The sequence below is a fragment of the Phocoena phocoena genome, chromosome 7, assembly GCF_963924675.1.
Source record: "Phocoena phocoena chromosome 7, mPhoPho1.1, whole genome shotgun sequence".
NCBI classification, from domain to species: Eukaryota; Metazoa; Chordata; class Mammalia; order Artiodactyla; family Phocoenidae; genus Phocoena; species Phocoena phocoena.
In genome coordinates this window covers 113,204,111-113,227,898 of record NC_089225.1, presented here as the reverse complement: position 1 = coordinate 113,227,898, position 23,788 = coordinate 113,204,111, and the positions used below count along the sequence as shown (strand labels likewise).

Genomic DNA, 23,788 nt, shown 5'->3' with positions numbered 1-23,788 from the left:
GCCCTCTGTCCTCCCAGTTCAGGGTCCCTCCCTCCCTGTGGCCTCTCCTGGCTGTGAGCTGGGCCTGGAAGCCCCAAGGGTCAGAAGGGTAGAGAACTGGCAGTGCCAAACGACAAAACGGACCCCGTCCCAATGACTATTTGGGAATCCACCTCCAAACCCTAGAACAGCAGGAGGGAGCCCGGAGCTATCCTCCCGTAGGCTGGACTCTATTAACTGCGACTTGATTTTCAAAGGAGCAGTTTAAGGACATATCCCTGTGGGGTGAAGGAGGGACAGACAAAAGGCAAACTGCTTCCTCTCCCAGCAAATGTAAAGCAGAAAGCACTGGGCTTGTGAGGTTGTGACGTTTTTACAAGGTTCCTCTGGACGGCTGTCCCACCTCCCTCCCTCGCCCGGTCCTTCCCTCCCTCTGCGAGTCCCTGCCCTTTAAGGGGCTGTAAGTGGTCCCTGAACCAAGCAGCGGCTGGGAAGGCAGGACACTCTGGCCTCTCTTTACAGGCCCCTGGGCCCTTTGTTAAAGAGTGGGACAGAGGCTGCAGCCATGTGAGTCTCATTAGGCCAGTGAGAGGCAAGAAGGTGGCAAATGGGGCCAGAGTTGAGACCCGGAGCTGCTCTGCCGGGGGCTGGCCCATCCCTTCTGGACAGTCCTGCTTTCCGGGGAACGGCTGGGTGGGAGGTATCCCACCATACCACAAAGCTCCCAGGACCCCCAGCGGGTGGAGGGGCTTCTGCTGCCCTGCGGGGATGCCTGAGGCACTGCCTGCTCCTCTCGGCTCTGCGGGGACGTCAAAAGATTCCAGGACCTGCGCGTTCGGCTCGAGTGTGACATTCAGGACTGCTGCCCGGACACGGGTGCAGGCTGTGGGTTCCAGAGGGACCGTGCCCGTCTGTGCTGGAGCCACCGACGCCCCCTGTGCTCTCTGCCCCCTCTCTGTGTCCCAGACAAGCCCCCTGCTTGCAGACGCCACCTGCCAGGGGCCCCTGCCCTGTTCAGGGTCTGGGGTCAGTGGAAGAAGGGTAAGGAGGGTGAGGACAGATGGCCCCTCTCTCCGAGCTCCGCGACTCAGACGTCTGACCCCAGCCAGCCCGCCGTGCGTGAGAAAGAGGAATCCTCTTTGGAATGACCGCGTTTACGATGCCAGGACTTTCCTATGGCTCCCTGGTGGCTTGCAGGGGAGCTGGTGGCTTTGCTTCTCCAGGGGACCAAGAACTTCACATCCACTTACAAGTGGAAACAGCGTTCTCTCCCCCCCTCCCTCTCTCTCTCTCTGTCTCTTCCCCGGCCCCGGCTTGGGCTTGGCTTCAGTGACTCAGGCTATGTCTGCAGTGACCTGTCTGCCATGGGGAAGTAGCCCTGAGAACAGGCTGGGGAGGGGGCATGCTTGCCTCTGGGCGTCCAGGCAGGCCCCTCCTACTTGGTGCCTCCCAGTGTCACTGCCTGGAGAGACCGCCCTGCAGAGCCCACCCCCGGCAGCCCGAGACTCCCCAGGGCCAGCCCTGCTCAGTTCCCAGGGGAGTTATGACAGGAAGGCCCGGGGTCCCCGCGGACCCATCCTCAGCGCTGCCTCGGAGGGAGACCGTCCCATTTCTTCTCCATGAGTCACGCGACACTGCAAAGGGTCCTCCCACGTTTCAGAGACAGTGAGGGCAAGCAGTCCCGAGTAACCAGAGACGAGGGGGATGCCGCCTCTTCCTGGCCCACAGGCCTCCAAACCCAGGAACTAGTTTAACCGGTGAATTATGATTTCTCCAGATGTCACTACATTCAGCTTCCAAATAAAACTCATGAGTGTTAGAGGGTGGAGTAAACAGTCACGCTGCAGGCGCCCCGTTTCAGGCTGGAGGTGCACAAAGTAAGTGCCTTTCAGGAGGGTCCATCCAATGGCATCATTTCGGAGATGGGGGCCTGGGGTTGGGGGTGACTCATCCCAAGTCACCAGGCAGGTGCAGAGTCAGCAGCAGAACTCAGGTCAGCTAAGCCCTGGGCTGGAAGTCCCTCGTCTCCCACGACCGACTTCATGCCCACAACACCCTTCACTCGGGTCCAAACCTGGGGGCACCGAGTTAATAAATGTCTCTGCACATTTGACAAATGAGTATCTGAGAGATACAAGGGTCCCAGTGACGGCAGCACCAGCTCGAGAGGACATTCACTGAGGGTTTTCTGACATCAGGTGTCCTGCTGGATGTTGGCCTGTAAGTATGAGGAGGACAGGCTCCCCTGTCCTCAACCAGTTCATAGTTCCCTTGGGGACGGACAATAAAATACATTATCACAACAAAAATGTAATGTGTTCTAATGAAGGTATAATACAGGTACGTAAAGGTCTACAATTATTTTACTTTAAAATACAAACAAATATAAATACAATGATTATGGCAAAATATAAGAAATGTTATCATAACAGTATTAAAAGACACACACTAAAGTACAGAGAGCACGACGATTAAGTTTCCAGGGCTTTGGGGAGCTCTTCACGGGATCAGGGGCTGGCGCTGGGTCTTCAAGGAGTCTGGTCCTGGGTGGGAATGGGGAAGGGCCTCGTGGGCAGAGGCGAGGGTGCACGGGCACACGCGAGGTGGGCTGGAGGAAGGTGAGGATTTGGGGTAACGGTGAAGGCAACTTTTAGGGGGGCAGAGATGGGCAGGACCCACAGAGCAGTGGGGAGGCAATGAAAGGGGTACTAAGCAGTGCACGGCACGATGAGCTGGGCTTTCCCGAGATAACGGTGGGGCGGCCCCAAGGATGCCAGGATGGGGAGGACCCCCTTGTGGTCCAGGAGGAAAGGGCTGAGGACCCTGGGGAGATGCAGCAGCGCTGGAGAATCAGCAAGAGGTGAGCGGCGACCGAGGGTCCAGCTCGGGCAACAGGAGGGGTCGTGACCCCAGGGACTAAACGGGGGTCACGAGAGAAGGCGCTTTTGTGGGGAAATAAGACTAGTGCTGGTCGGGCTGAGTTGTCAGTGCTTTCATGACACCATGAAGGTTAAGTTCACTCAGCAGGATGTGCGGCTTGGAACCCCAGAAGAGGGTTGGGGGCTTCAGACTTATGAGCAAGACCCTCCCCTTGGAAGGAATGAGGGTACCTGGCTTCGCTAGGATTTGGACCCAGACCTCTGGATCCCAAACCCAGGCCTCATTCTCCATTTCTGTGCCTCCTGTCGGGGGCAGAACTGGGGGTTGCAGGCCTTTAGGGCCACACTTTCAGGGGAGGTGGGGAGACTGAGTGTGGACCATCTGAAAGAGGCCGGTGGTGCTGGCTGCTAGCGCCCCATGCTGGCGGGAGGACTGCATCGCAGGGGAGAGCTCGGACCTGCACCTGGCCATGGGGGCGGTCAGCAGGTGACCTTGGGGAGGGCAGGCCCAGTACAGTGGGGGCTGGGCTGGCTGGGAGCAGTCTTCTGCACGTTTGGAGGGCAGTGAGCATGCCAGGAACTGGCTTCCTATATGGATTCTGCCCTCATTTCCACATCTTCAGCGTAAACACACCCAGGCCTGGAGAGGCTGCAAAGCAGTGGGGTCACAGAGCAGAGGAGTGAGAGCTGGGAATGAAGCCCAGACTCCCGCTGTCTTCAGAGCGTGCCACCCCATCTCTTACGGGGGAGCACAGCCTGGAAAATGCAAAAGAACATTTCCCACGAACGACGAAAAATGGGGGATAGAAACACTGTTTCTAGGAATGCATCGGTGGTGACGATAACCTCTGCCTGACTACTGCCAGCTTTTAGTTCCCCGATTAATCTCAGAAAAGAAGGCAATTTTTAAAATGCAAAATGGTTTACAGAAATAACTGCACCTAAATCTATTTTATTGGGCCCTCCTTTTTCCGACCACCCAGAAAAAAAATACGCTACTTTTGAAATATTATGCAAATAGGTGTGCACATCCAGAAGAATGCAAAAACCTTACTCAGAATCCTGCGATGGCCCAATCCCCGGTCCTGCCCATCTCTGGGAACCCTGATTTTGGCAGCCTCTTGAGATATGGGATTGATTTTGACAAAGCAACAGCACCCAGGGGGCCCTGGCGGGAGGATGTCCTTCTAGGCACAGGGATACCCCAGCTTTCCGCAGACCAGCCACGGGCTGGGCTAACCCAGCCCTTCGGCAAGGCCTTTTGCTTCCCAAGCTCTGGATTCAGTTACTTTTAGCCCATTTCCTATTCTCAAACCTCAGCACCACCTGAGTAAAACTGATCTCTGTTGGGAAACATCGTACTTAGAAATCGACCAGCCCACACTCAAGCGTGGAAGGGCCTCAGGGGTTCGGGTAAAACTAGCTCATAGAAGCAGGACGGGGAGAGTGAGCGACCCCCAGCCGGACCGGCCACGCGGCTGTGAGCCGCCAGGGCTGAGGTGGGAAAGCACTGACCCTCCCGGCGGAGGCCAGCCCCGGGGCCCCGAGGAAAGGTGTGCGCAGTGGCCTTGGGGTGGGTTCCGTAGGGACCAGTCAACACCCCAGCACGTGGTGAAGTAAAACTGACCGTGCGTGTTTAACGGCCGATGAGAGCTGAAGGGGAAGGGGAGTGAATGGACGGTCCACTTAGCAGGTAAATGGCAGAGAGACGGCAAGCGGTCCACGAACAAGCCCGGCTGCTAAACGGCACCTCTCGCGCTTGCAAGAATCCAGCCCCTCCTGCACAGCCCGGCTCCCTGCCCCCAGTGGCCACTAACTCCAACCGAAAGACACCTGATGGGCCCCAGGACAGGCGCGCAGGTGTCTCAGGGCAAACACAGAGAGAACTCGGGGTTCCTAGACCGGCCACCCCTCCCAGGCAGCCCGCAGGCCCTGTCCGCCAGCTCCCGGCCCCAGCGAGAGGGCGACTCCCCGGCCTGTGGCTCCCGTGTGTCTTCTCGCTGGGCTTCCACGCGCTGCTCACAACCATGGCCTCCTGCTGGTGGGTGAAGCCGACACCCTCGCTCGCTCACCCCGTAGGCCTGCCAGGGGAAGGACATCTGATGGACTCTCCTCTTACCCCCAGATGACACCTGGGAGCCCTCAAGCCCCAGGGGCAGCAGACACAGAAACAGAAGTCGAGTTCACGCCAGCCAGCCCCGAGGTAAGTTTGTGATGAATCTCGTACAGATGCTCCGGCTGCTGGTAGAGGGAGTGGGGTCCCGGGGGCATTAACAGGGGGGTCTGCTGTCAGCCGGAGAGGGTCAACCAGGGGTCCCCATCCACCGGATAAGGTCAGTGTTACCCTGCTGATCTTCAAAGCACCTGGAGTTGGTGTCGCCTCTGGAAAAAGCGTTAGATATTTCCTCCTAAAAAAGGCATCCATCACTCCCCTTCCAACAGAGAGCTGTAATTCCCAACCATTTGCTTTTGAGATTCAAACTTCTAATTGCACAATACACAAATCTAGGGGCTCCTTTGTCTGCACTGAACCTAAAAGGACCCGTGAATGTGGGCGATAGACTCTGTTCTTTTTAATTGACACACAGTTGATTTACAATGTTCTGTTAGCTCCTGGTGTACTGCGAACTGGTGCTCCAGTAATACACACGTCCGTATATTCTTTACATATATCTACTCTTCTTCAGATTCTTTTCCATCACAGGTTATTACAAGAGACTGAATATCGTTCCCTGTGCCGTGCAGGAGGTCCTTGTTCATCTATTTATATGTAGTAGTGCGGATCTGTTAATCCCAAACTCCTAATTTATCCCTCCTCCCCGACCCTGCTTCCCACTTTGGTAAAACCGTAAGTTTGTTTTCTGTGTCTGTGAGTCTGTTTCCGTTTTGTAAATAGGTTCATTTTGTCTCATTTGTTTTAGATTCCACATATAAGTGATATCACATAATATTTGTCTTTCTCTGTCTTACTTCACTTAGCATGAGACTCTTATCAGCCCACTGGTAACGCCCCCGTGCTGACTGACCCTGGGGCCTGAGCAGTCCAGTCTGGGAAGGGCAGGTCTTGGGGGACAGGTACTCTCAGGGGCCTTCTTGGCCTTGGCTTCCACGCAAGAGTTTTGAGTCATGCCCTCATCCCAGACGGCTCTCGGCCCCCAGGGCCAAGTAAAGAGATACAGAAATGCTTTCATTATTGCTCAATTTTTAAAAGTTCAAATTTCCTGGATTGAAATCCCACATTTATAAATTACAGCAGACTCAAATAAATTATGGCAGACTCAAATAAATCTTACAGAATGTATTGTGTTTTCAAAAAAGTTTTGAGTAGGAAGAAAGGAAAGCCTGAATTATTCTGCATTTTCCCACACAGCCACAGAAGAGGGCACGAATGAGAAGTGACCGCCCGTGTGTGTACGTGTATTTCTGGAAGCAAACCTCAGTGGGACCCCATGTCCTAGATTGTGTGGTAGCACCATGTGTCCCCTCTTTTCTACAGGCTTCTCGGAACCACTGGCTCTTCGGAGACCCCTCCTAAGCTGGGGGCTGCTGGAGCAAAGCATCTGAGAGCCAACAAAGCCCCTCCCTGGATGCCCGGACAGGGAGGCGCTGACCTCTGCCCCAGGACTGTGACCAGGCCTGACACCGGGACGTCCTGCCAAGGCGGTGCTGCCCAGCATCGCTGAGCCTGCAGACTGGTCCTGTCTCCCCCGTCTACGAAGTGGGCTGGTTCTACCTGCCCCAGGTGAGTGAGCACCTGGCACGTAATGGATGCTCACCTGGCGCTGAGAAATCCGCGGGGGGCGTTACAAATGAGGCCCCTGGCGCTCGGGGGATGGAATCTTGTTCCATGTCACACGTTCTGGCTTCCCTGGGGTTTGGGATGACTGTGCACTGCAGGCTGGGCGACTCAAGTAGCCTGACTTTACGGTCCAAATACAAATAGAGTTTTCTTTGAAATGCGGCCACTCAACAACTAGCATCTATCGCGCACACAGCGTGCGTGGAGCTCTGCTGTAGACCCGGGCAGGCGTGGTGGACAGGGTGGAGCAGGGCCGACGGGCTTCAGGCCCTTTGGTACTTGGATAGTATGTGTATTTGTGTGTATACACACATGCCATCATATCCCATATACGTGTGTATATACGCACCACACACACACACACCCACACGTACGAATATCACGTACAAACACTCATACGCACGACGCCACAGCCTTCTCTAAGGAGGGTCACCTCTGTCCTGAGTTTGCTGCAGTCGTTAACTAGTGAATTCACAGTTTGGGGGTAGAGGTTATGCAGTCACATGGGTCCAAACGGGCCTGTCGCACAGAAGTCGGCGTGAATTCGGGGCAGAGTTCAGTCAGACCCTGCTGCTCTCCTGGGCGTGACGGCTCAGTGCAGCTCCACAGCTCCAGGAGTTCTGGGGATGGCTGGGCACTGGAGAGCAGATGCAGAAGAGGCTCTTTGCACCCTGGAACCTGCCCAAGGCGGACAGGACTCCCTCTTCTTAAAAGAACGTTTTCAGTCACTCAAGTGCCAAGACTTCCCGTCTCTTCCTTTCTGGAAGAATCGGCCTGACAGTCAGTCGTGCGAATCACAGATGCCCATGTGACAAGCAGAGCTGTGTATCTCCCGAGTATCCCCCTGTATTTTTGCATTGATTGCAACTCCTGAGTTTGAAAGCCGGAAACAACTACTTTAATTAGAAAGATAACAGCGCTAAGACCCAGGGACAGGGGATGAGACCTTGGAGTTACGACCAAAGCAGGGTAGCTGAAGTCTGAATATTTGCTATCACATTTCTGACCAAATCAAAGGCTGCGCTCCTTAAGCGGGAATCACTCTTTTGCATAATCTGCCCATTTTTAATGCATTTATTTACCATTTGGACTCTCCAGCTTAGCATCCTCTACTAATTTCTTTTGCCGAGACAGACCCATGAATATGGAAAGCAGTGTTGATGTCAATGTTTATAAAGGGATTCGACAGCTACTTTAAATCTTAGATCCAGCAATCCACCTTCCCTTCTAGACTCTCTTTAATCAAGCTTTGTCAATAAATAGATGAGATACAGATGTTCTGTGTAGTTTTAAAGAATTCAGGTTGAATCCACTTTAAAATAAAACACAACTCTGGAGGCACATACAGAGGAGGAAAGTTAACAGACAGAAGAAAGCTTTAACAAAACCCCAAATGGAGGCAGGACTCTGAAAATCGGCAAATACACCTTGAACCAAAGATAAGAATTCGAATAATGCTTAGGGGAGGCACAGAACAACCCAAACGCTTTCAACTTCTAACAGGAGTTACTTCAAGGAAATCTGGGGTATAGAGGCTCACGTTTGGTAAACAAATAAATGAAGCCAGGGTTACACTCTGAAATAGTTTTGTATGTTAAAAACTTCAGTGAAAAGTGCCTTTAGAAATTGAGCTTCTCCCAAAATGAATCTGAAACAACTTAGTTTAGACAGCTTTCCCAATGCACACACCCATTTCGCAAAGCAGAGTAAACATGTCTGAGGCTCCAGGACACGAGAGAGACCTCTGCGGTGTCAGACTGTCTTCCCTCCGTCACAGGGCTGGTCCAGTGGCAGCGAGGGTGGCGAGGCTGCAACTGCAGACACGGTCCCGCCTCTCCCGGGGCGACGTGTGGCCCCTGCTCTGCTGTTTCCGCTCATCCAGGCCGGCTGGGGCCCGGCTCCACGGGGCACTCAGGACTCGGGCTGGCAGGGTCTCCACCGTCTTGTAGCTGCACCTTTGCGGGCATGTGGCCTTCCAGCCACTCGGGCAGTGGAAGACAGACTGAAGTGTCCCCCACTTCCTCCTGGAGATGCTGCTGCCACTTCCTCCTGAAGCTCACTGGCTGGCACCAGTCACCCTGCCCAACCACGGGGTCTGGGGAGTGGGAGGGGGAGGGCCAAGCGTTGGTGGTGCCGCTGAGTCGGCCCCAAGGGCCAAGGCAAGGTTTTTGAGCAAAGGTTTGTCCAAGACACAAAAAGTAGGTTGTAGATGATCACTTGGGAAGCCATCTGATCATTTGATTACACTACCTTCTCCAAATGTGGGCATCAGAGTCCTGAAGGTTGACAGGTAGCAGAATCACGGCTGGGGAAGCTCGGTATTTTGGGGGAAAAGGTGCAGACAGCCAGATACTGAATGTGTGAAAGAACTTAACTTTAAAAAAAAAACGGTCATTAAGGTCAGCCATAAGGGCAAAACACCAAGGTGAGCACAATGACGTGAATCCACGTTAACTTGGTAGCAACGGGGTCTCACTCACTAGCTCACACCCTGTTTTATTGAGATGATGTGGTGGCCGCAAGGGTGGTGAGGTGAGTTATTACTCGGCTTCGAGGTGCCACCCCTGCTTTCCTCTCCTCTCTCCAAGTGACGGGCCACCTGGTTCTCAGGACAGCGGCAGGTGTCCTTGGCGTGAAGTTTCCGCTGGGACAGTGACTTCAGGGGGCTCGTCGTGCTGGAGGGACCCGCAGCTCGATGTCCCAGGGTTTTGTGAAGGGTCCTCGCTGAGCTCAGAAGAAAGCTCCACAGGGCTCGTGTGAGCTGGCCTTTCACTGAAGTCCTCCTGGCACCGCTGCCCTGGGGCGTCGTCCTCGTCCAAGCATGTTCTTGGACATTGCTAATGCATTTGCTCCAAATCTGGTCTTTCAGGGCCGCCTGGACAAATGCCTCTCCTTCTCTTTCCCAGAAGTCACCTTGGTCACTTCACTTCCAGGACCAGGAGGTGTGGCTGGGAGACTGGCTCGGGACGTCCCTCACGGGGAAGCGTCTCCTGCTGGTGGGGCTCTGTGCTGAAAACAGGGTTCCCAATGACCAGACGCATGACTCTTCCACTGCCCCCACCTTGCCCCCCAGCCTGCTCACCCCATTCAGCTCATGGGCGTCACCCAGAACTGCACACAAAGTGGCGGCCAGGGTGCCGTACACACACCCGACATCCCCCTGGCTCCAGAAAACAGCCTAAAAGTTGGCTCTCTCACATTCTGAGCGAGGTGAACTCAGGGCTTGGCTCTCTCACATTCTGAGCGAGGTGAACTCAGGGTTGGATGAGGGATTACCGTGCACACCGGGCTCATCTTCAGAGCACCGGCAGCCCTCTGGCACCTCTGGGAAGGAGCGTGGATTCTCCCTCATACCTTGTACTGTGGGCTAGAGAAGCAAAAGCGAAGCTAGCTAGTGAACCAGAAAGATATGGAAGGAAACCACTCTCCCCACCAATACAGTTTACTTTGAGTTTCAGGAAGTTTAATTGTTGAGTTGAAGGCATGATTAACGCTAAGTAAAGCTGTGTCCTTGGATATTTACAGGGGTTCAGGGCTTAATGCCATTTCACTAGAAGCTGGGGACTCAGATCCCAGGAGAGGGTCTAGGCAGGCAGGAAAGCAAGGGAGCTGCGCTGTCGGTCTTTAGAAAAAAGTTCACAGCACATTTTACATCTTAGCAGGAAAACCATTCGTTTTTATAAGTTAAGATTGCAAATTAAAATTACAAACATACTTTAAAAGTGTAAAAACGACCTTGGATCCCTTTAGGAAATGACCCTACAGGGTTCAGTAATATCCCCCCACCCCACCTCCCCAGGGCTACGCGGCATTTGCGATCTGGTTTGCAGGATTCTCGGAGATCTCGATGGCGAATTCTTATCGTCACCCTCAAGATCATCAAACGCAATCTCACCTGCTGACTGGCGCCAACCCACAGGACATTGGGAAGGTACAGTCCCCAGACCCAGACGTCCTCTGCTGGGCTGTGGGCTGACACAGCAGACACTGAGGACACTGCGTAGCCATAGGGGGCAGAGTCATAAATAAAATTCCTGGGCTGTATTCTTTCCTTGGTCAAGCATGCACAATAAACGCATGAGAGGCCACTTTGCCTGGATTAAATAAAACTGGCTGAACCAGGCAGCACGCATCAGGGCCTTGGCAGGTCACCCCGTGGGCACTGGGAGGGAGGTCGGGAAGAGTGGACCACGCCCGGAGGAGGGGCCCCTCCGGCGCCAAAGACAGCCTGAGAGTAAGGCGGGGACCCTCAGGACCAGGCAGCAGGGACCCCGAGCAGGAGGTGGCACAGCTTCGCCCCATCTCCCCCGTTTGGGAGGGTCTGAGCACTGAAGACACGAGAAGCTGACCCCAAACCCTGAGCATCCCAGGGACGCGTCTGCGTGTGTATCCTACACTCTGCCATGTCTTCTTCCACAGATGACACTCAGCGGTGACCCCGTGGCCCCTCTGCCTCCTGACCCACCCTGCCCAGGGGAGGTGAAGTGGCGTGACTGGTGGATGGTGGAAGGGGAACTGAGTGTGCTCAGTGCAGGTCCTGGACCCCTCCTCCTGGAGTGGGAGCTGCCTGCAGGGAGGGCGTCTCCCATCCACCCTCCGGCAGCTCCCGCGACTCCCAGGCCCTGCGGGGAGGCCCATCTTGGTCCAGCTCTGCCGACACAGGGTTGAATCGGCCTGACCCTGGGACCCTTCATCTCAGCCATCATCTGTAAACAGGCAGGGCAGCCTACCCCAAGAGGAGTTGCAGAGCCGAAGTGTTGGGACTTGCCTCAGGGCTCAGGCTGCTTCGCAAAGGAAGGTCCCATCAGGGCCCGCTAACCCCTCCTGTCTCCCCTTTGCCACCTGCTATCTGAGTGACCTTGGTCACGTCTTGTCCCCAAGCTGGACCTCACTTCTCCCAGGTGGAAGTGGCTGGAGGCCTCCACGGCCCTGGGGGTCTGGTGATTTTTGAGAATCTTGGGGACAGCTGAGAGCTCATTCGCATGTCCCCGCGGGGGCACAGCTGGCATCTGACAAATCTGTTTTAAGACCTGGTTAAAGCTGTGGAACCCTCACTCTCCCCAGAAGATGCTCAATGCTGTGAGTACACGCACTGCCTTCTTGGGGAGGAGGCTGGTTTAACCGGAATATTTCTGAAGGGAAGGAGGCTAGAAGGAACCCAGATAAGCACCGGGGGACCGGAGGGGAGGCGAATCGCACTTTAAGTTGTGGGTCCAGGTGGACTGAAGCCAGACATGCCGCCCACGGGCCCTTGGCTTCACAGAGCAACTCTGATCGGCCATCGATTACTGACGTCTTGCAGATGCAAAAGGAGAGAAAAGCCAGTTCCGTACATCTTACAGCTGGGAAACCAGTAAAAACACAGCTTTCCATTCCTGAGAGCCACCTCCCTCTCCACAAGGCAGAGACCGCACCCCCCCAAAAAAAACCCATCCGGTCCCCTCTGGACACCCCAGGAGCTGGGGTTCATCTGACCCACCTCCCCCCGGGCGTCAGAGTTCCTCTGTGGCCAGGCTTCTAGAAAACTCTTCTGCTCAAGTGCTGAATATTTTCCCTGATCTGTCTTCAAAATCCCAATCTTTTTCTTTCTGCTGGAATTAAAAGCTGGTGAGCGGTGAAGGATGGGCTGGCCATCACTCCTCCTGTGTCTCCTGTCCCTGCACTTCCGCTTTTCTCTCTCTATTTCTCCTATTTAATGCGAGGAAAGCCAGCCCAGCTCCTCCGAGAGCAGCTGGAGACGGGAGCGTGAGGTGGATTTTACATCCGCAGAGAAGTTAAGATGAGTGACGTGGCAACCCCACCATCTGCACTCCCATGAGCCTGCCGCCCCACCTGTGCTCACAGGTCCCCGCTTCTGGGTGAGGACAGGCCACAGGGTGACTTCAGTGGTCGGGGGGGAGAGTCCCCAGCCCCGTCTTCCCAGTAAGACAGGATTTGCACAAATGCCACACTCTCCTCCAAGGGGCATCAGGCACCACAGGCAGAAAATGGAGCCCCAGAAATGCAACAGCCTTGCTGAGGTCTCTAGAATTAGCAGAAAAAACGGATGCTGGAGGGAAAGAATCATCAAAGAAATGTTCATGTCCATCTCGCCCCAAACCGCCCCTTCCCTGAGTCCCCTGGGGCCATGCTGAGCAGAGGGCGTCCAGCCCTGTCTGAACACCCTCGGATTCAAGCTCTGAGGATGGGGCAGCCCTGTGCATGCCGGGCAGCTGCAACCGACGAACGTCTCAGGTTCTGATCCTTGGGCCTCCCAGGACAATGCCCTGGGGCCATCGCACAGGAGGTTCCACTGTCAAACCCAGATGCCCTAGGATGTGTGTCCCCTGGGAGCCTGGCTCTCCCTGGGAGCACACCTGGACCAGTCTACCTGTCCCCCGGCGGCCCTGGCTCTCAGCAGCTGGGACTGCCCTGGGTTTCTGCAGAGCCCCTCAGGAAGCATCCTTCTACTTTGTTAAAAGAAGCTCTGTCCTTGGAGAGCTCTTAAGATTGAGTTATCACTTCTCAGTGATCCAAGCAGATTTGTTCCCTGAAAGGTCCCTCACATGGAACAAAATGAATCCGTGAGTTACAAACAAATTCGCTCCTCCCAAGGTGTTCTCCTCGTGAATTTAAGTGCTTTTACAGATCATTAACTCCTTGGCCAAGAGGCCAGAGCAGGGAGGAAGCTGAGCTGGGTGTTGGTGGCTGCTGCCCCGAGGCCAATCAGAGCTGGGCTAAGGGGCTCTGAAATGATAATAACAGGAGTCATTGTTCACCCGGATTAAATTTACACATGCTTCTGAGCGCTGTCGGTTTTGTGAGGCCGGGCACCCTGGCACAGGGAGGGACACACGGCTTCTGCATTTCTGTTTGGGCCACAGCACAAAAGTGGAACAAAGCCCTAATCTGTTTTCCAGCCGCCGCCTAATTTCAGGTCCCGGCAGTTTGGAGGCCAGTCAGTACAGGTGGGCAGCAGTGCCGATGCAGAAGGGCCGGGGCTCCAGTGCTTCCAGGAGAACACAGAGCTGGCCAGTTTGTCCCACATGGTGCCCTGGGCTCAGAGCAACTGGGCTGCTGGGAGAGGAAGGCGAGAGCCCTCGGGAGGAGGAGGAAAGCAGGGCCCGCAGTGGGGACAGGGGCTCAGAGCCAGAGGGGCCTGAACGTAAATCCTGCCTCTGTGTGCCTCTCTGAACAAGACAGTGTGAGAGAGAGAGAGAGACGAGACAGAGACAAGAGAGACAGAGAAGGGCATCACCTGACTCATGGGGGTGGTGTGAGGCCTGCGGTGCATGTGGACGGGAAGCCCAAGTGCACTCAGGTGGGCACCGTCTCCTCCCTCCAGCCCTGTGATGCCCAGTGTCCCCATCTGAAGGCTGAGCAGCTCCCCAGAAAGCACCCTTCACACAAACAAGTGCAGACACATAACTCCCGCTGGGACTTGCACAGAACTGCAGGCACAGGTGATGCCCAGAACGGACTTGCTGAATGGAACTGAGCAGAGGCGGGGCAGAGAGCTCGCAGCCAGGGAGGTGAGCCCGTCCCAGCTCGGGGGCAGCGACCCCACGCCAGGTGGGCACATCCTCCAAACCCAGCCCAGGTATGAGCCACCGCACTCCTCCCTGCGGTAGAGGCAGGCTACGGGCACGAGAGAGTGAGTGGATCAACGGATGAGTGAGGGGCACAGGGGTGAAGGGGCGCTGACTGCTCTCTACGACCCCCATTAGACCATGTGAGTGCACAGGGCTTGCTGGCTGGACGGGTGAGCGCCCACCACTCGCTCAACAGTAATAACGACAGTAACAGTTACGCCCCTTTGCTTTCCCTGCCTGAATGCGTCAGCGGCCCCAGGGTTCTGTCCGAGGTCCTTCTCTGCCCACCGGGCATACGGGGGCTTCCCTCCCTCCCCTCCTTGAGTCACTCCCCACCTGGTGGCCTCCCTTCACCCCGTCTGGATCTCCAACATGGAGGCCTGCACAGCCATGAGCAGGTGAACCGCAAACGAGAGCCCCGAGAAAGATCACTGCTCCTCCCTTGTGGGGAGTGGCGAGTCCTCTGGTCTTGGGGTGCCTGGTTCAGGGCTGCCAGCCCTAGGAAGCCCTTCCTGACCACCCCCCCCCGCCTCCCCTCCACATGTCCAGCATGCTTCCCACCAGTGCGGCCTGACCAGGGGCCCCGGTCTGCACAGCTGTGATGTCCACAGCCCAGGGACCGGGGCTTAACTCAGGATGAGGTCCTGCTAACCCCCGGCTTGATGCCAGGTCCCTGGTTTCGGGGGTTGGAGGCAGCACATCAGGATGGCGGGGGAGTGATTTTCAGCACACGCCCCCCTAGCTGGGCACACTGGAATGGGGAGGGGGCAGCAGGGCAGAGAGAGGACGGAGTATTGTAGAAAAATCTACAAACAATTCTAATGTACATCCCCTTCCCAGCATTGGAGAATGGCTCGGCATCCCCGGCAGGAGGCTGTGTGCATGCGTGCGTGTGTGTGTGTGTGTGTGTGTGTGTGTGTGTGTGCGTGCGCGTGCATGCATGTGTGTGCGTGCTGGAGAGGACGACCACAAGGCACATCGGCTAAAGTGAGACACTTTTGAGAATGACAGGGGCACTGTTACTGATCAGGCTCGGAGAACAGAAGTGAACCAAGACGGTCCTGGGGATAAGGGCAGGGACGGTCACCCTAGCAACAGGGCATCCACTTCTGACCCCTCCACCTCCACTCAGTCCAGCGGAGCCCTGGTCACTGATCTCACCAGGACGGCACTAACCCCACACCTCTCCAGGTGCTCGGGTCCCCGCAAGACCACAGGCTCAAAGGGGAGAGAGCCGTGTCCACCCACAGCAGTGACCCCTTCCTGCTTTTTGGCGCCTGCTGGGTTCTTTCTCTGCACAGAGCACACTGTGCCATTTGATATTATCCACTTAGAATTCTTTTCAGAATTATGGTCTCCCTTTCATTACTGGGTGTCCCAGCACTTCTGTGCGATCACGTGCCCTCACTTGGTATGTTTCACAGACAAATTCTCACCGCAGCCCCTCCAGAGGTAACATTGAGTGAAACATAAAATTGGGCTCCTAAAGGTGGTGGGCACATGGGGTTTCCAGCTGAAAGCACCGACCCCACCCTGCCCAACCGGCATCCTGTCCCCTCCATGAGATCTGTCCCCGCGGCCACACACAGCTTTCAGGCCACGATTAAGATGAAACCCACACAGTCCTGGGGAAACGTTTCCATTCTGTGTTATCTCCGGAAGGAACAGACTCCACGTGAAACTGGGGACCTCGACTTCACCTGGAAGACAGATCAACCTGGCGCTGCCACCTGCACTTTCACGAGAGGCGTGGAGAGCAGTGCCCGCATCCCTCTGGCCAGACCCTGACGATGGCCAGGACCCAGGAGGGCCCTGACGGGAGGGGCTCGGATGCCGGCGGGGCTGGCCCCTCTTTCTTCACGGTGCCCTGGAGTTCACAGTCTTTGGTTGCCATCTGACTCTAGATCAGAACGCTGAAGGAGACAGTCAAGTGTAACTGTAACTCCAAAGGCAAGAGTGGGCTGCCTGCACGGGTTCCAGACGGGCTGCGACAAAAGGCCAGCTGTGGGGTCCAAGTCCCGCAGAGATCCCGGGGCTCAGGAACAAGGTGGGGTGCAGCCGGGAGGAGGGCCCCTCAAGAGCTGGGGGCCATGGTCATTTGCAGAGAGCCTGGGTCTTCACAACCCCTGTGGCTATTCCTGAGAGACCTGGCAACCCCTCTTTTTGCAATTACACTCTGAATAGCCCCCCCTCTACCTGTACCTGGGGATGACAGATATTTGGGGTGTTTCCGAGCTCTCTGCAGCCCGACTTCATGCTGCTTTCTTCTGGTGCCCAGGCTGCCCCTGTGATCTCAGTACCGGAGCTCTGAGATCTCACATCTGGCCACCCCAGCTTCCCTCCTCACATTTCCTTGTCATAAATTTCTTCTTTCTGCCGTCCTCGTCTTCCCTGCATCCCTGACAATAACTTTCTTGAATTAAAAATTACATTAAACATAGGAATTCATCTGAGAAAGAAATGGCACCTTCACAATCGTATGTATTTGCAAACAGCCTCACGGTAAGCAGAGCTGCTCATTCAAAAACACCCTGTGCTGGATTCCCCAGCTACGAGACGTTCCTTCAAAAAAGGCCTTCGCTTTTCTTGTTAAGGATATAGGAGGTGTTGTTTATTTTTTGTTTTTATGAATGGCATCTTTTTTGTTTCATCATATAATCGAATTGGTTATTGTTAGCGTATATGAGGACGTTCTTAAAATTTATCTTCACTTAGTAAATGGCCTCTATCCTAAATGGTTTCCTTGGTTCTAATGGTTCTGAAGGGATTTCTTTTTTTTGGTGATGGAGAGGGGGGAAAGCTTCCAGGTAGGTAACTGCTTTACCTCGGAACAATAACATTGCTGCTGCTCTGCTTTCGAGTCGTTCTGTCTCTATTCCTTTTTCTTGTTTCACAGAACCATTTAAGTGTTCCAGGCAGTGTTACAACACAGAATGTTGGTGAGGATGCTCTTGACTTCCATGCCAAGGCAGTGACTGCCACGTCAGCTCTCAGAAGAGGTCCTCTCCGTGAGGGTGAGGTCAAATCATGATCGTAGCTTCTGGAGACTTGAAATACCAGAAAAAGAGATTTTAATATCAGAAATGCATTAAATTTTCTCAGATGCGTTCTCAGCATCTATTCAGATGATTCTATTTATTTTCTTTTTCGACGGTGGGTGGGCTGGACGGCATGGCTCGGGAGGATTAGGAACAAGTTTAATGCTTCTGACACATATTGACAGTGTGTCAACTGGTCTTCTAGTCCAGAAGTAAAACCTCCCTGTCATGTGCGTTATTCTTTGGAAAGCTCGCTGAATTTATTTTTCTTATACTTGACGTAGGATTTCTTCTAAGTTCCTAATGAGACAGGCCTGTGTGTTTGTTTGTTTCTTTTATCTTCGACAGGCTTTGGTTTATCATTATGACGAACACTGAGGTGTTTTCTCTTTTTCTGAACTAGTTTCTGCGTGATGTTCAAGACGGTCTCCGGCGGGGGAGGCTTTTCCTCAGTCCCCAGGGGAGCGGGCACACCAGGGGTGCTACTTCCTGTCTGAAGGCCCCTTGAAAGTAGAAGAGAGTCCCCGGGACAGAGCCCACCCGAAGCCTGACGTTTCTGGAGGCGCTTCGTGAAACATTTGACAACCATGTTTTCCCAGGCTTTGCTCCTCCCGATTTCAAAATTCTTCGGAGGGAGGAAAGTTACAAGCCCTCTGGAGAGCCCTTGGTCCCCCTGCAGGTCCTGCCTGGGGCCATCTTGGCTTCCCTCCCTCTAGTGAGGGCTCGGCCGCTGCCGCATCTCCCAAGAGGCCCTGGTCACCTCCACAGGCACCCAGGGGGCCGAGGCAGGGGCGGGCGACAGGGATTTAGTTCTACCAGCCCCCTCGCCCACGGGCATTGAGTGGATGGGGCCTTGAACCCTGGCCTGTGGGCCTCAGGGTCCCCCCCCACCCCCCTAGGCATCCTGGTGCCTCCCTCCAGCCCTGCCAGATGGGGAAGCCCCCCGAGAAACTGGTTCCCTTGTCTTTTATTGACTTTTTTCTCTATTGCTTCAGAATCTCCCGAGTAAACTTCCACTTGGGACTGAGAAGTGAGAGTCCAGGGGTCTTTGCCAAGGATCGGTGAGGTAACCCTTCCATCTATTTATTTATTTTTTTGGTACTTGGGGACTGGGTAGAAATGCACAGACACCCATGATTCCCAGAAACCGGGCCGAGGGAAAACGGGCATCCTGGGAATTGGTCTGGCCTGATTTACGGCATTCCTGTGACCCAGGTCAGGGAGCTGAAGTTCACGGCATTTTCCTGGAACCCACGTACTCCTAAATGTCCAGCTCACCGCAGGCCAGTCCCTCTTTCAAGGTGACGTGCGATTCTGCAGTTTCCTTACAAGCAACAAACGTCAGCCACGTGAAAATAAAGCAACCGGGATGAACCTGTGTCAGAATGCCTGCCCACCGTCACACAGACCTTTTTTTTTTTTTTTAACTCCTGTTTATTGTGTTTCAAAGCTTAATTCTACCTAAGTTAACCAGCTCCCTTGTATATACCTGCTTACAGAATTAGATTACAATTTACGCAAAGGTTGGAGAATGACAGCTTGGGCCTGGACCAGGTCCCCTGCTGGAGGACAGGCACCACATAGACTTGTACTTTTCTCTTCTTTGATCTGCGGAGCTGATTCATTTTTACCCCACGGAGGAGGCTACTGGAGGAGCGGGAGTCTGTCCCGGCGGTCACACTGTTGGAGGAGTCTTGGAAGTGGCCTTTCATCCTTGGCTAAGCCCTGCAACTGGGGCTCCCCTCTCCTCTGTCATCAGGGCTCCTTGAAGGGCCAAGCGTCCACCGTGTCTCACCCCAGAATGAAGAGACAGAGCTGGCTCCACTGTGGCCTGAGACCACGGCGGTCTGCAGACGTCCCATCTCCCCAGCCAGGGTCTGCCCACTTGATTCAAGCCATCTAAGAGCTGGGAAAGCCAATGAAAGTATTTCCTATTTTTCGCATTGTTCCCTGAGTCTTCTGGTAGTAAGAAAATAAATCATTTCAAGCTGTGGATGCCCCGCCGTCCTTCATTCATTTTTGCGCCTTCATCCATTCTACACCAAGCCATGGAAAGAGCGTACATGAGTACTGGCACTCCACAGGGAGGGGCCCAGTGTGGCAGAGAGAGAGGAAATATATCCCAGTAACACTGGTTCACCTGCACCTGGAGGGCTCAGGGGTATGGGAGCCCAGGGCAGGTACCTCTCTACCTGAAGCACAGCAGGCATCCAGACAGTGCTCACCTTGGCCTTGTCAGGGAGGAAGCCTCTGTAGGTTCTCCAGGAGAGGAGAAAAGGGCCAGAATGTATGTCTTCATAAAAATACCTGCCGGCACTTGGAAATGGACCGGAGTCGGGGTTGGTGCAGACTGGACCCAGCAGGGAGAGAGTCAGTGGGCCAGCGTCCAACCATGACACAAATCATTGCAAAAGTTCAGCCTTTTGTTTAGAAGCACAGGGACGCTGCAATGTCTCATCGGGCTGCATCCTAACATTTTTTCCATTCTTTTGCAAAAGAAGAACATTAAATGACTAAATTGGACTCTTTAAGCCCCAGTAACGTGGGACTGAAGCGGAACACGGCACTTGCGATTAAGATACCACAGGAGGACAGGCGAGGGCTTTAAGCAAATGAGGTTCCATTGTACCGGACTCGGCAACGCAGGAGGCGTTAACGAAGGCGCCTAGAGACACAGCCGTGTCCTCGCACTGTGGCTTCCCTTGAACAGTGGTGGCGGCTAACCACCCCCCATCCACACGGAGTTGCCAGCCTTGGTCCGCCATTCCTCAAGAAACCCGTCATTCGGGAAGATGTCCCCACCCATCATCATCTTGCCAGGGGCCCCGCGTCTTCCAGAAGGGCTCCTAACTTCTCCAAGACACAGACCGAGTCCCAGCCTCGTGTAGAACTGCAAGTGAATTATGATTTTTTTCCCTGAAGAAATATGATCAGCAAGGTTAGAGCAAGTTACAAAACAGCTCTGAGATGACACAGAATCCCCGGGTTTGGGGACGGGGACAGTAGACCAGAGAAGCCCAGGCTTCCAGCCTCTCCCAAGTGAGATCTGACAAAACACACTTCGTTATTTTGTTTCTGGCGTTGACATGTTCCAGAACATTCCTTACAGGCTCACTTATCAAATCTTTCAAAGATAAATGTGACTTTTAGTCGGGTTTGGCTTCTGTCTCCCTGGCGGGGTGACTTGGTAACACATAGTTGTGTAGGGGGACATGCAGGTGTGGATTTCTGCTGTCTTCCCAGCCTGCCGCCTACAGCCAGCCCCACCCGTCCCCCACGCACACCCCACCCTCTGGGTGCTCTCAAGCTCCGTTCCCTCCACGTGCGGCTCCTCTGGCCACTCCCTGCCCAGGCCTGCTAACCCTTGATCTTGGCGGGATCCCTCACTCCATTCAGTCATCTGCCCGAGTCGCCTCTTCAGAGAAGCTTTAAGTGACCGCCGTGACACCAGCCTCCTGCCACCCCCCTCCCTGTCTCCGGCTTTATTTTCCTGGACGGCACCTGTGACTACTGACCTGACATCTGCTTCTTAGTGTGTGCTCCTGCCTGCTGTCCCCGGCCAAGCCCCGTGGTGGCGAGGACCATCTTTCTCTTCCCGGAATCCCAGCCTCTAACTGGGAGGCCAGCACACAGACAGAGCTCCATAAATTTCTGCCAAACGAAGGACCGAGTCCACCAAAGTGCCGCACCTTTGTCTGGCCTTCCCATGGCGTCCAGGAGACAAATCCACCGCTTCTTTGTTTGCAAACCACTGTCACAGCACACTGACGTCCGGCATCATAACTGCTGGCTCATGTATCTGTCTCCCTGACTGTGGGGTGGGGGGCGGCGGGGGGCAACTCCTCCACGGGAGAGACCAAGTCATGATCACCTTTAGTCTCCAGACCCAAATATAAGGGCTGCAAACAGTCAGCGCCCAACAAATGCGTGTGCAATGTGAAGACAGGGCTCTGAAGAAATAACTCCATCGCATAATACCAGCTATTCTGAACTACCCCACGCAGTGTGTGCTCTGGGCCGTATGTCTGCGACCTCAGATTTGCCACCTGCAGGAGGGGGAGACACGGTCCAGAAGGTGAACTGGCGTCTGCCGGGCCCGACGTGCCCACCTCCCCCACCCCCAAGGCATGTCCTATTTCATAATTCTCCGTTCCAAGAACATCCAAGGCCTGCTGTTTGAATGACCTTAAAGATACATATCTGTATCAAAGTAATAGACATTGAACGCACCAAAAGAAACAGGATCCCACTTCCCTCCATAGGGTTGGCCAAAAAGTTACCAGATCTAAATGCAGATGAATAAAAAAGATGCCTGAGTCCTGGCCTTACAGCTCAGGACACTGTCAGCCCAGAATTCCTGCCCTGGAAGGAAGGTAAAATGAGCAAACCAAATGGCTTTTGCCTGGGCCAGCCTCCAAGTCAAAGGGCCCAAAAGTTGGCCCCAAACAGAACTAACCCAAGACTCCCAGCTAGGGGCCCTCAGGGGGATTTGACACCAGCAGATCGTGGAGGGAGCGGGGAAGGCAGGACCCTTGGTGGGGACCCACTGCCCAACACCTGTTCCTCTTTGCATCAATATGACAGGAACACCTCCTGAAAGTTTTTTTTTTTTAATTGTAGTAAAAAACACATAGCAAAACACACTACTATAGATAACTAAAAGGGCCTACTGTACAGCACAGGGAATTATACTCAATATTTTGTAATAACCTACAAGGGAAGAGAATCTGAAGAATATATATATATATTTGCAATATCTTGTTAGTTCAGGTGTACGGCAGAGTGATTCAGTTATACATACGAATATGGAATATATTCTACATATGTATAGAATCAGTGAATCACTGTGCCGTACACCTGAAACTAACAAGATACTGTAAATCAACTATATTTCAATTATTTTTAAATGTGAAAAAAATACACGGCATAAAATGTGCCATCTTTACCATTTTAAGTGTATAGTTCAGTAGGGTTTAGAATATCTACACAGCTGTGAAACCAACCTCTAGAACGTTTTCATCTTGAAAAACTGAAACTCTATACCCATCAAACAACATCTCCCGTTTTCCTCTCTGCCCAGCCTCTGTCTTAGGGGTCTGACACTCTAGGGACTTCATGTAAGTGGAATCAGACAGTATTTGTCTTTCTGCACCTGGCATATTTCACTCAGCCTAATGTCCTCCAGGTTCATCCATGTTGGAGCCTGCGTCAGAATTTCCTTCCTTTTTAAGGCTGAATAATATTCCACCATATGGATAAACTACATTTTGTTGGTCCGTTCAACCCTCAGTGAATGTTTAGGTTGCTGCCAAATTGTAAATGATGCTGCTATGAACGTGGGGTCCAAATATCTCTTGAAAGACCCCCCTTTCAACTCTTTTGGGTGTTTACCCAGAAGAGGAGTTGCTAGATCACCTGGTAATAATCCTATCTCTAAGTCGTTGAAGAACCTCCGTACTGTTTTCCACGGCAGCGGCACCCTTTTACGTTCCCACCAATGGTGCACAAGGGCTCCAGTTTCTCTCCCTCCTTGCCGACACTCGCTGCCGTCCTAGTGGGTGTGAGGTGGTATCTTGCTGCAGATTTGACTTGCATTTATCTCATGATGAGTGACGTTGAGCATCTTCTCCTGTACTTGTTGGCCATTTGTGTATCATCTTTGGAGAAACGTCTACTCAGGTATTTTGCCCGTTTTTAAATCGATCTTTATCGTCATCGTTGTCAAGTTCAGTAGTGCTTCATATACTCTGGACGTTAACCCTCTCAGACACACAGTTTGCACATATTTTCTCCCATCCGTAGCTGCCTTTTCACTCTGTTCATTGTGTCCTTTCACGCACAGAAGAGTTTTAAGCGGACGGAGTCCCGTTTGTCTATTTTTGCTTGCATTTGCCTGTCTCCTGAAAGTTTTACTGAGAGAGCCCAGACTGTTCTTTCTGGACGGATAAAATTCCATCTCCATGGGGTAAACAAGCTGCAGCAGTGGCAGCCAGTGCCAGCACTTCTTGTGAAGTCCCTCGCGCCCTTGACTGATTTCCCTCCTGTGTCCTCGCGTCCACGGTGCCCCCTCCTCAAGTGAGCCACACACGCGGTGCCTCCTCTCCGTGGAGTCCTCCCTGGGCTCTGCCTCTGCACAAAACACCTTCACTTTCAGGCACCTGCATCCCCCATGCCCACTCGACATGATCTGATTGCCCACGGACACCACGGTCCACCCGTGCCGACCACAGTGTCCCCCCGTCACCGGTGTCAGCGCGGGCAGGACCCACAGTGCAGGGCGTATGGCTGCAGCCGTGCTGAGCCGTTGCATTTGCTCCTTCTTCATCCCCTGCCTCTCCACACCCCCACCCCCTCGCCGGACTGTCTTGGGGACTTGGTGGGTACAAGCCCCGGCACTCAGGGCTCCCCCAGTACTCTACAAGCCATCAGACTACATCCTGTCCATGCTGAGCCCAGCTAGCCACGTCTGCGGGGGGGGGGGTGGGGGGTGGGGCGGGGACAGAGGAGAGCATGGGGGTCCTG

The 23,788-nt window shown here is 53.9% G+C and overlaps 1 protein-coding gene across 1 annotated transcript in view; it reads right to left on the bottom strand.

The window, feature by feature from the left end:
* Positions 1 to 23,788, bottom strand: part of TWIST2 (twist family bHLH transcription factor 2) — a 51,502-nt gene that overhangs the window by 8,254 nt on the left and 19,460 nt on the right. The gene's annotated exons all lie outside the window — the stretch shown is intronic.